Source organism: Petaurus breviceps, unplaced genomic scaffold (genome assembly GCF_028583685.1).
Source record: "Petaurus breviceps papuanus isolate PSGF00001 unplaced genomic scaffold, PetGlider_PUasm1.0 118, whole genome shotgun sequence".
Lineage (NCBI taxonomy): Eukaryota > Metazoa > Chordata > Mammalia > Diprotodontia > Petauridae > Petaurus > Petaurus breviceps.
The window spans coordinates 10,176,558-10,188,740 of NW_027185616.1; the positions used below are offsets into that span (position 1 = coordinate 10,176,558).

Below are 12,183 nucleotides of genomic sequence, written 5' to 3' on the forward strand. Positions count from 1 at the left end.
ATCTCTGTAACTTTGCAAAAGCTGTTTTCCATGCTTGGAATGTACTCCCTGCTCACCTCAACCTCTTGCAACTATTAGCTCCTTTTTAAGGCTCAGCTTACATGCCACTTTTTAAAAGATGCCTTTCCTGATTCCACTGAATTTTAATTGTTTTAGAATGTACAAAAATATCTTACATCATAGGTAGTAGTAACCTAGTGAGGAAAGTTACCTCTAAATATTTAAAAATCTATGAATATTATAATTTTTAAAAAGTATAAATCTTTGGGCAAAAAGTTATTTCATCTTTAGTTTTCACAGTAGATTGACGTATCAAAATTTTACAAACACTAAAGCCAAATCTTTTTGAACTTTGATAATGTGTTTATGTACTCTATCAATTGGAAGACAGTTTTACAATTCAGAATCTTTTCTGTATTGACCAGACAAGCAAAAAAAAAGCTTTAATTTTCTTTGTATTATTGAATCATATTGATCACTTTTTTCCTCACCGATTATCGTTTACTTTAAAACTAAACCGTATTTTAAAAGAAAATATTAGAAACATTACTATTTAAACTGATTGGCATTTATGTTATTTAAAAAATCCAACTGAAAGCTTTATAAACCTTAAAAAAAAAACCTGAATTTTCCTTTAGAAATCACTATTGGAATGTTCTAGACAGATATGAGAAAAGTTCTTTTTATTTAGCTCTGAAAACAACTGCAAGAAAAGATGTGAAAGCCAGAGAAAATTAATTAACAATCTGTAAGACTATCTTTATATTTCAGGTGTTTGCACATGTTTCCACTGGAAGATCATGTACCACATTTTCTAAGGAGCAATAATTGTCCTCCAGCAAATGTGCCTTTCTAGTTATGATATCTTGAGAATCTGAATTTGAAAGGAAAAATCTCTACTCTGAAGATACTTAACAAAATGAAGTTTTAATCTTCTTTGCTTTTGTTACCAATCTCCAGGGAAAGAAAATAAATGAAAGCAAATACGCAGGCCAAATACCAATTAGATCTTGTGTGTGTGCTAAACATATTTACATAAAATACGGAGATATTTCTTCAATAAATTATCACTACTATGAAATGTATCAGACAACACTGATTTGTGGTTCTAGTTTTAAAATTTTTTATTAAAAAGCATAAAAATGAAATTCAGATACACTAATAATCCTAAAACATGAAAAATCATAGTGACAGAACAGAAAATCAGTATTTGATTGATTGCCAATGAGTGTTAACATTTCTTACTGTTATAAAATGCATTTTCTTTCACCAGTTATCTTTGGAAATTCTCCCTATTCATAATACCACAGGTTCCATTTGCAACTTTCAATGGACAAATCAGTTAACTCTTTAGGTACAGCAATGAGAAATTTTACTTTAAAATATGCACTAAACTATTGTACCCAAAATTTACACATAATGTAAGTGTTAGGCAAACAAATCTATATGTAGAATCTCAAAATAATAAGGGATGTATTAATTTAGAAACTTTTCTAAAAGAAATCAAAACTACCAGGAAAAGATCAAAGGAAAAAAAAGAGAGAAAGAAATTCAAATGGAATTGCAGGCAAAAAAATAACATAAACTTTTTAAAGATAAGAGGCACAAACATGAATAAAACCATTGCTGTTTCTAGGACATTCTAAAGTTGGAGAGCTGGGCTATGATGGAATATATGTATACAAATAAAAAAATATTCAGGATACACTTTGGGGATATCTTAGCAAATGTCTATTCTATCTGGAACAACAAATTCACTTTATAAAAAGTTTTCCAGCTAGCACTCATATAATCTAAAAGAAATACTCTTTAAACTATGAGGAACTTTGTTGGACATAGCAGTAGGATACCTTACCCAGTAGGTCACTCACAGATAATCTGTTTCAAATTAATGTAGTTCATACTTCGAGAGAATATTATAACTACTGAGACTTATCACCAACCGATCTGTCATACACAATTAAAAGATCTCCTAGGAAACATTTTCACTAGTCAAATGATAATAGGATACTTTTCATGCTTTGGAAGTTAAACAAAACTTTTTAGATTACTTTACAAGTCAAGGCCAAGGTCATGCGTTTGAACTAACTGTGGGTCAATTAGTTTCACCTTCTTCCCTGGTCCAAGGCTGCATGTTCAACACCAGGCTGTCACTTTGTAAAGCATTTGCTTTTGGTCATGTATCAACAAAAATCTATCACCTTTCTAGGAAAACAAAGTACATGTCTGACTCTTGGTAGTTTCATTCTCACAGGTGAAGGAAAGAATATAAAGGAACAGTCAGAATTTCATAATTGGAAGGAACCTCACTCCTTATATCCATCTTATATCCATCCTGTCTTTTTCCTATTGGTGGGGATTCCAAATTCACCCCCACACGTCCAGGGCCAAATCTTGTATTTCTTCTTTCACATCTTTTGTGTAAATCTCCTTTTCTCCACTCATGCAGCCACAACTAGTGTTCAGGTCCTCAATACCTCTATTACATTACCATTTACCACATCACTGATTATATCTGCCATCAATCACCCTTTTGTAGTGCCCTTCACTACCATCTACTTGTATTTGTAATGACTTCCTAACTAGTCTTTCTGATACCTCTCTCCCCCCTCCCCTGTTCCAACCAATCCAATATACCACTGCTAATAATCTCTTTTATGCTGAGATCTGGTCAAATTATACCACTTCAGTGATTCTCTCCTGTAGGCTAAATAAAGTTCATACTCTTTAACCATGCTTTGAAATACTTCACAGTTGGTACTATCAATTTTATTTCATACTGATTCTGTCTAATATACACCAGCTAAACAGGGTAACTTTCTGTCTCTGATAAGTTTACTTGTTGTGGTTTATTGCTGTTGTTCTCTATCCTTGGAATACATTTTCTCTCCATGTACCCCCTTCCCTTGCCTATTGAAATCCTGACTATCCTTTAAAAGCCCTGACCTAAAGGTTCCTCCACAATACCTTCCTTGATTCCTGAAATCTGTAATGATCTTCCCTACCTTGAACCTCAATAACTATTTGTATTTCTCTTCTAGCATTTAGGTATTGTTATGTATATAGTTATTTATATGTATATGTCCCATCTTCCTACTAGACTATAAACTACATGAAGGCAGGGACTGCATCTAATATCTGTCTCTGACAGGGCTTGATAAGTACATGATAAGCAGTAATAAAACTGTGCCTATTTGAATCTCTACATAAGAATGCACAATTTATTCTCACCATGTTAAGGAAAAGTGTTTGCTACTTCTACTGTTCTACTCAAATAGGTCCTCATTCTCTTTACCTAGACTATTGCAACATTTGTCTAACAGTCTCCCTGCCTTAAGACTCCTCACTCCAATCCATATTCCACTTAGCTGCTGAAGTAATTTCTCTAAAGCACAGTGTGACCCAAGTTGTCCAAGGAACTCTAATAGCTACCAATTATCTCCAAGATCAAATATAAACTCCTCTGGCATTTAAAACTCTTCATAATCTGGCCTCTTATTACCTTTCCAGTTCTCCTTACTTTACAGTTTACCTTTCCAATTACACCTTACTTTAAAAAAAATTTCAATTTTATTTTCAGTTCTGAATTCTCTTCCTCCCACCTCCCATTGAGAAAACAAAACTTAGCACAAATATGTATAGTGAAGCAAAACAAACTTTCAAAATAGCCATATCCAAAATACAGGAAAAAAAAGGGAAGAAAGAAAGAAAAGGGAAGTATACTTCTGTTTGTACTCTGAATCCACCAGCTCTCTATATGGAGGTGGATAGCATGTTTCATCATGAGTCCTTTGGAAATATGGTTGGTCACTGTTTCCTACACCTTATTTACATCCATGTACTCAATGATCTAGGTACATTGGCTATCTACAGTCCCTTTTTTTTGCTTTCTGAAGGGCAATTGGGGTTAAGTGACTTGCCCAAGGTCACATGGCTATTTTTTTGTGTTAAGCGTCTGAGGCCAGATTTGAACTCAGGTCCTCCTGACTCCAGGGCCGGTCCTCTATTCACTGTGTCACCTAGCTGCCCCATATCTGCAGTACCTTTAAGACCATACTTCATTTCCCATTTCTGTCCACTCTGCACTAGCAGGTCCTCCAATACCTAGAATTTTCTGCCTCTACACTATTGCTTCAGTTTCCCTGGCTTCAAGACTGAGCTTAAACCTCATGTTCTTCAAGAGGCCTTTCTTGGACCTTCAACTGCTAAAGCCTTTCCCTTTCAAATCACCTTCATGTGCTCTGTCTTTACGTTACATGCACCTAGACATTTATGTGTTATATCCTTCATTAGAGTGGATCAATCCCTTGAGTACAAACACGGTTTTTGCCTTTCTTTGTGTCTCTAGCACTTGGCACAGTGCTTGACACCTAGCAAATACTTAACAACTGACTGACTTAGCCCCCAGGGTTATAATATTAAAAGTTACCTGTAAAGTGTATACTAAACACGATAGTGTAGTTCAACAAAGTTGAAAAGAGCCAGTCTTGATACAGGAACTCTTTCTTCAAGTTTTGTCTCTGACATATGTCATGGTCAAAAAAGTCATTAACCACTCAGTAACTCAGAAAATTCTCCAAGACTATAAATTGAAGAATAGTGGCTGAGGGAATATCCTCACTCAGAGCTCCCTATCCTGATTAAATCACAATGATGAGATCACCCAAGTCTTCTTTCATCATTAGAAGTCTATAACAAATACAGTAACAAGCATATTATAGGCTCTAACTGGCGGCATGTATAGCACAACAGAGTCTGCAAACTATAAGACAATAAGATTGGCAAAATCCAAGAACACTATTAAAGGGATGATTAATAAAAAAAAACAAAAAACCCTTAAGAAGGAAGTGGTGATCACAGTCTGCCAGCATACTCATCAAAAGCTGGCTATGCTAGAATAACACTCCTTTTATTTTTTGACAGTCTGGTAGGCAGATGAGGAATATCCTGTGGTTACAGGTCACACAGACCTTAGCCAGGTACATAACAAAATCTCTCAAGTCATTCTTGTGGACAAAATGGTAGGATGGGGCTTCACAACAGTATAGTCAGGCAGATGTGGGAATAGCTCAATAGCTGGACTGAAAAAGTAGTCATTGCTGGATCAATATGAACTCGGGGCTCCAAAGCCCCTCAGATTGGCTCTTGGATCTGTGCTACTGAACATTTTTTATCAGTTAACTTGTAATAAAGCATAAAACGGAATGGTTATTAAATGCATAGATGACAAAATCCTGGAAGGGAAACGTAACATACTAGATGACAGTCAAGATTCAAAAAGAGTAATCATGACAGGCTAGAAAATTGAGCCAAATGAAACAAAGTGACATTTAAAATGGATAAAAAGAAAATCTTACATTAAGTCCATTTTTAAAAAACAAATACAAGATGGGGGAGTCATGGTAGATAGCACATTATCTAGAAAAGATCTGGAAATTTTAGTGGACTGAAAATTCAGTGTGTCAACTGTTTGTTATGGGAGTATTACATTCGACTGTGTATGTCACATTTTAGGGAGGACGTAGATAATCTGGAAAATGTCTAAAGGATGGTGAACAGGATGGTGAAGAGCCATGAGTAAATACCACATAAATGTTAGCTAAAGAAGTAGGGATGTTCAGCTTTAGGGAGGACATGAGACTCTCCCAGTATTGTGAATAATGTAAATAATATCACCTGGAAAAGGCGTTAGACTTGGTCTGCTTAACCGCAGAAAACAAAATTAAGAGTAATGGATAGAATTATCAGAGGCAAACCACAGGCTAGTGTGAGCAGCAACTTGGAGCTATCTAAAAGTTGGAAAGGCTGAGCTGGTTCCCTCTCATTGTAAGTCTTCATGTCACATTTTAGGATGACATGATTGAGAATGTTGATGACCAAGGATGTACCTCCCAATGAGATTCTGTGAAACAATATCTAACCATATATGTGTGTATGTTCTCACACACACACACACACACACACACACACAAATTCTTTTTTAGTGGTTAACAGCAAGGGAGTGGAAACTTAAGAAACAGCTGCCAATCTCCTGGTGAAGATAGACCCAGCAAGAGTTAGGGCTCCCGTGTTGTGGATGGCCGCTCACAAACACACTCATATTTTTGTTTTCCTAAGAGTTACTCAAAAATCAAATAAATAAAACCCTGACATGTGTGATGTGTGTGTACTTCATCTAGGCTTGGACACAACCTGCTTTCAGCTGCACTTTGATCAGAATATAAAAGAGAAATACTGAAAGATAAGCAGCTTTATCTTCTAGACCACATAAACCCATTTTGGAAAATGTTTTTGCTTTCTTAGTTTACATTTTAAAGAAACGGTGTTTGTGCTACAATGCTAGTACTCATTGTCAAATAATTAGCCCTGGGGTCTTGTGGACAGGAAGTAGGAGTGACAGGAAGCTCTTCCTAGACACTGCCAAAATAAGAATTTTTTATTCCTGTGTTCTGTGGTATAAGGAATGTTAGGTGTTTTAGTGGTTTCTTTCCTTCTTTCTTTTTTGCCCTAGAAGGCCTTATTACTATGGTATCTATGTATTCTAAAAAAGACACAAGAAGATATCTTCTTGAATTAGTGCCACTTCTCCCCCCAGCAAAATGTTTCTGAAACTTTTATTGACTTAAAAGGAATTTTTTGACATGGTTTAACTGCTACTTAATAGGCAAAATAAAAATCGAAGAGACAAGGGGAATTGGAAAAATGTTGTGCCTAAATCATAGATCTATATAACCAGAAGTAGTAATTATTTTTAACTGGAGCAAATATAGCCTAGGATGCTTCGGAAATTGAGAAATGTGACAAGCTCTTAAAAAGAAGCTAAAATGAAAATAAAATCACTATGTAAATTATGATGAATTGATTTCTACTTATGTAACCATATAACCTGAACAATGTCAGCATACACAAAGTGCCATATTAGACTAAAGATAAGACACCTTTAAGTACTCCCACTCTCCCAATGTAACTTTATAACAAACCCTAATACAGTATACAATTAACATTACTTTTCATACCTATACTTTCCCTCTTTTTCAGAGATCACATTTTATGGGTGGAGAGACGAGAGACAAGAGAGAGAGAAAGAGAGAGAGAGAGAGAGAGAGAGAGAGAGAGAGAGAGAGAGAGAGATGGAAACCTATATTAAGATAAAAGTCATGCCCTCTTAAAATTTTTGTCCTATTTTTTTCTGGAGCTTAAGTAATTAAAAAGATCTCTGTCATGTGATACTTTTTCCCCTACTTATACCTCTACCAAATCTCAATGTAACATTTATTTTCAAATTATTAACATTATTTTTGCATATTGTATATATGGCACTTAAGGAAATAATCTGAAACAACCATATCTTGATTTGTTAAATATAGTCTATAATATACATAGGCAGACATCTTTATTTACAGTGAAAGATTTGGGTGAAGTATGAGCAAAAATATTTTGGATAACATTAAATAAGAGTAATGTAGAATTACGAAGTATAAAATAAGGCTCAGATGTTTTCAGAACACATAAAATAAAGATGAAAATTATCAAAGATCTTATTGATATATTGAATTTCTATATAAAAGTTGGTTCAAGATGTAAAAGATCTTAAATATCGATATTTTTTCTTTTCTTCATGGTACTACTTAAAGAACTTTTCTTTAAAAAAAAAAATTATATGGATGCCCATCAATTGGGGAATGCCTGAACAAGTTGTGGTATATGAATGTAATGAAACACTATTGTGCTATAAGAAATGATGAGCAGGCGGATTTCAGAAAAACCTGGAAAAATACTTATATGAAGTGATGCTGAAAGAGAGGAGCAGAACTAGGAGAACATTGGATACAGTTACAGCCACACTGTGTGATGACTGACTTTGATTGACTTGGCTCTTTCTCAGCAATGCAAGGTTCTAAGACAACTCCAAAAGACTCATGATGGAAAATGCCATCCACACCCAGAAAATTCAGATTATGTAGTCTGAATGTAGATCAAAGCATACTATTTTGCTCACTCTCTTTGTTTCTTCTTTCTCATGGTTCATTCCACTGGTTATTCTTCCTTACAACATGCCTAATGTGAAAATAAATTTAATGAATGTATATGTAGAGCCTATATCAGATTGTATGTAGTCTTGGGGAAGGAAGCGGCAGAAAATTTAACACTCAAAAGCATGTGGAACTGAATGTTGTAAACTAAAATTAAATTTTTAAACATTATAGATTTCGGGGCGGCCAGGCAGCACAGCGAGTAAGAGCACCAGCTCCAGTGTCGGGATGACCTGGGGATCGAATCTGGGCTCAGATACTTAGCACCACACCCAGAAACACCTGGCCGTGTAACCTTGAGCAAGTTACTTAACCCCAATTGCTTAGGGGAGGCCAGGTGGCTCAGCGAGTAAGAGCACTGGCTCCAGTGTCAGGATGACCTGGGGATCAATTCTGGGCTCATATACTTAGCACCACACCCAGAAATAACTGGCCATGTAACCTTGAGCAAGTTACTTAATGCCGACTGCTTTAAAAAAAAATTTATAGATTTTGCCTATCAATTGTTTACAATGCAAACACTTCTTCAAAGAAAGCATAAACACCAGAACTGAGTTTGAAAACACTACAACAAAGATTCATCATTTAAGCAGGTGATGAGTTAAGTAATGACCATAGGAGTTATCTAATGATTGAACATTAATGTAGACAATATGAATATATTCATGCTATTTTTTGACTGAATATCTGTAACTTAAGGTTTATTGATACTATGTGAATATTTTTCCAGACACCTAATTCACGTGCCTTGAATGAAACAGAGAAGTACCAGTACACAGCAGACAGAAAGAACATGGATATTATGCTATCCAAGAGAATTTGGTAATGAAGTACAATGTGTTGCCAAAATTGCTGCTTAAACTTAGAAGGGACATGTACACTACTGTGGCAAAGAATATATCATATTTTTTCTTTTGAAAACATAATTAATATTTTATTTCAAGTACTACTGGAAGATCAACCCACTGGGTAGGACTGACTCTGGACAAAGTTCTTTGTGCAAAATTTGTCTGAGATAAAGTTTCAATCTTAATACTAGAAAAATGGAAGATAACTAATGAAAATGCAGGGAAGAGAAGAATACCAATCTCCTTCTGAAGTGCAAACTCTTAAACGGTCACTTTCTAAATATCTGAGTTGCTGAAGAATTAATTTTCTTGCTAAAAAGTGACAGATCACATTCACTTATTTTACATATATATGTTATGTGTGTTTCTATATATACATACATATATATATTTCACATTATCATTTGATAATCCAATTCAATTGGCAAAATAAAAGGATGGCTAGAAGAGGGTGTGGAGCCAAGATGGCACAGTAGAAGCAGGAACTCCCTGCTGCTCTGGCTTCCACCTTCCCCAATCCATGTAAAAAGGGGGCTCTAAACAAACTTTGGAGCTGCAGAACCCACAAAATGACACAGAGAAGCTAACCTCCCGCTGAGGACAGCCCGGCAGGAATCGGCCAGCCCAGTGCTCTGGGAGCTGAGCCCAGTTCCACACCCAGGCTTTAGCCCCAGGGCGGGCCTGACCAGCCGCCAGCCAGAGGGACCCTAGATCAGCAGCATCTGTGGCCATTTCCAGAATTATCAATACATAGATGCGAAGGACAAAGTGAGATGTCAGTGCAGTCTGGACTTTGGGACCCAGTAAGTGGGAGTGCGTGGCTTTTGCCTCCGGGGCGAGAAGCCTCTGAGCTGCTGGCACAGCCAGCCAGTACCACGTGGTGGCTTTAGCTCCTGGCCTGCAGAGTGTAGGGGGACCAAGCACCAGTCTGAGGGGTAATCACTCTTGCTTTAGCCTATTTGGATCTGGATTGCAGTCTAGGGTGGAGGTCCTGGGGTGTGGGTCCAGCTTACCAGAACGTGTGGAAGCTTCAGAGAAGGCACCCAACTAATACCTCTGGCAACTGAGAAAACCCCAGTGTTTGGGACGAAAGCTCCTCTGTCTGGTGGCAGAGTCCTACTGTGGCAAAAAGGCCAGGGATCAAGTGACTTGAGGGACGACATGACCAGGCAAAGGAAACAAAGCAGACAGAAGATTCCAACATCAGACTCCTATTTTGGGGTCAAAAAGGAGCAAGGCATGGAACAGGAGGAAGACAGTGAAGTCAGAACTCCTGCACCAAAAACTTCAAAGGAAAATATGAGCTGGTTACAGGCCATAGTGGACCTTAAGAAGCAGATAAGAGAAGTGGAGGAAAAATTGGGAAGAGAAATGAGAACAATGCAAGAAAATTATGAAATGAGAGTCAGCAGGTTGACTGAGGAAAATAATACTTTAAAAAAAAAGACTGACTCAAATGGCAAAAGAGGCTCAAAAAGGCAATGAGGAGAAGAATGCTTTAAAAAGCAGAATTTGCCAGATGGAAAAAGAATCTCAAAAGCTCAATGAAGAGAATCATTGCTTCAGAATTAGACTGGAGCAAATGGAAGCTAATGACTTTATGAGAAATCAAGATGCTGTTAAACAGATCTAAATGAAAAAATAGAAGGCATTGCGTACTATCTCATGGGAAAAACCACTGACCTGGAAAATAGATCCAAGAGAGATAATTTAAAAATTATTGGACTACCTGAAAGCCATGATCAAAGTAAGAACCTAGAAATCATCCTCCAGGAAGTTCTCAATGAAAACTGCCCTGATGTCTTAGAACCCAGAGGGCAAAATAGAGGTTGAAAGACTTCAACCGATCACCTCCTGAAAAAGATCCCCAAAAGAAAACTCCTAGGAATATTATAGCTAGGTTCTGGAATTCCCAGATTAAGGAGAGAATATTACAAGCAGCCAGGAAGAAACAATTTGAATATTGTGGAAACACAATCAGGATAACACAGGATCTGGCAGCTTCTACACTGAGGGATCAAAAGGCTTGGAATATGATATTCCGGAGGTCAAAGGAGCTGGGATTAAAACCAAGAGTCACCTACCCAGCAAAACTATCATGTTTCAGGGGAAAATATGGTCATTCAGTGGAATAGAGGACTTTCAAGCATTCTTGATGAAAAGACCAGAGTTGAACAGAAAATTTGACATTCAGATACAAGAAGCAAGAAAAGCATGAGAAAGTAAACAGGGAAAAGAAATCATAAGGAACTTATCGAAGTTGAACTATTAACATTTCTACATAGAAAAACAATAATTGTAACTTATGAAACTTTTCTCAGTAGTTGAAGGGAATAGAAATATATATATATATATATATATATATGTCTATATATGAGGGTATATGGGCATATGAATACATATGTGAATGTGTGTAAATATACTTACAGGTATACATAGACAGAGGGCACAGGACCAATTTAACAGGAAGGGATGATATTTAAAAGGTGAAATTAAGAGGTGAGAGAGGAATATAATGAGAGGAGATGGGGAGAGACAGAATGGGGTAAACTCTCTCATACAGAAGAGGCAAGGGAAAATGGTTACAATGGAGGGGAAGAATAGGAAGGCAAAAGGGAATGGGTCAACCTTATTCCCATTGAATTTGGCTTGGGGAGGGAATGACATACACACTAAATAGGGTATCTCACCCTACAGGAGAGTAGGGGGGAAGGGGATGAGAGGGGGGATGATGGAAGGGAGGGCAGGCTGGGGGGGAGGGAAGTTGGAAACACCCACTTTTGAAAGGGGACAGGATTAAAGTAGAGAATAGAACAAGTGGGAGGTGGGATAGGAGGGAGCGAATATATAGTCAGTCTTTTACAATATATCTACTATGTTATTGTTTTGCATTAGCCACACATGTACAACCTATACTGAACTGCTTATCTTCCCAGTAAGGATAGGTGACAAGGGAGGAAGGGAACGAATCTGGAATTCAAAGTTTTAAAATCAAATATTCAAATATATATATACTATTATTAATACTATTTTACATGTAGTTGGGAAATAAGATATACAGGCACTGGGGCATAGAGATCCACTGGAAAAGTCGAAAGAGGTATGGGAGAAAATATGGGATAGAGCAGATTGGAGGAGGGGATATCCTATGGGACTGCTATTTTGGGGCGGTGGGTAGGGGAAAAATGGGGAGAAAATTTGTAACTCAAAATCAGGTGGAAATGAATGATGTAAATCAGAAGTTAATAAAGCATTTGGAAAAAAATAAATGAATAAAAGGATGAAGTACCCCAAGGGATAAA

At 36.8% G+C, this 12,183-nt stretch overlaps 1 protein-coding gene across 15 annotated transcripts in view; it reads right to left on the reverse strand.

The window, feature by feature from the left end:
- Positions 1–12,183, reverse strand: part of MRTFB (myocardin related transcription factor B) — a 297,682-nt gene that overhangs the window by 61,879 nt on the left and 223,620 nt on the right. The window lies entirely within an intron of this gene.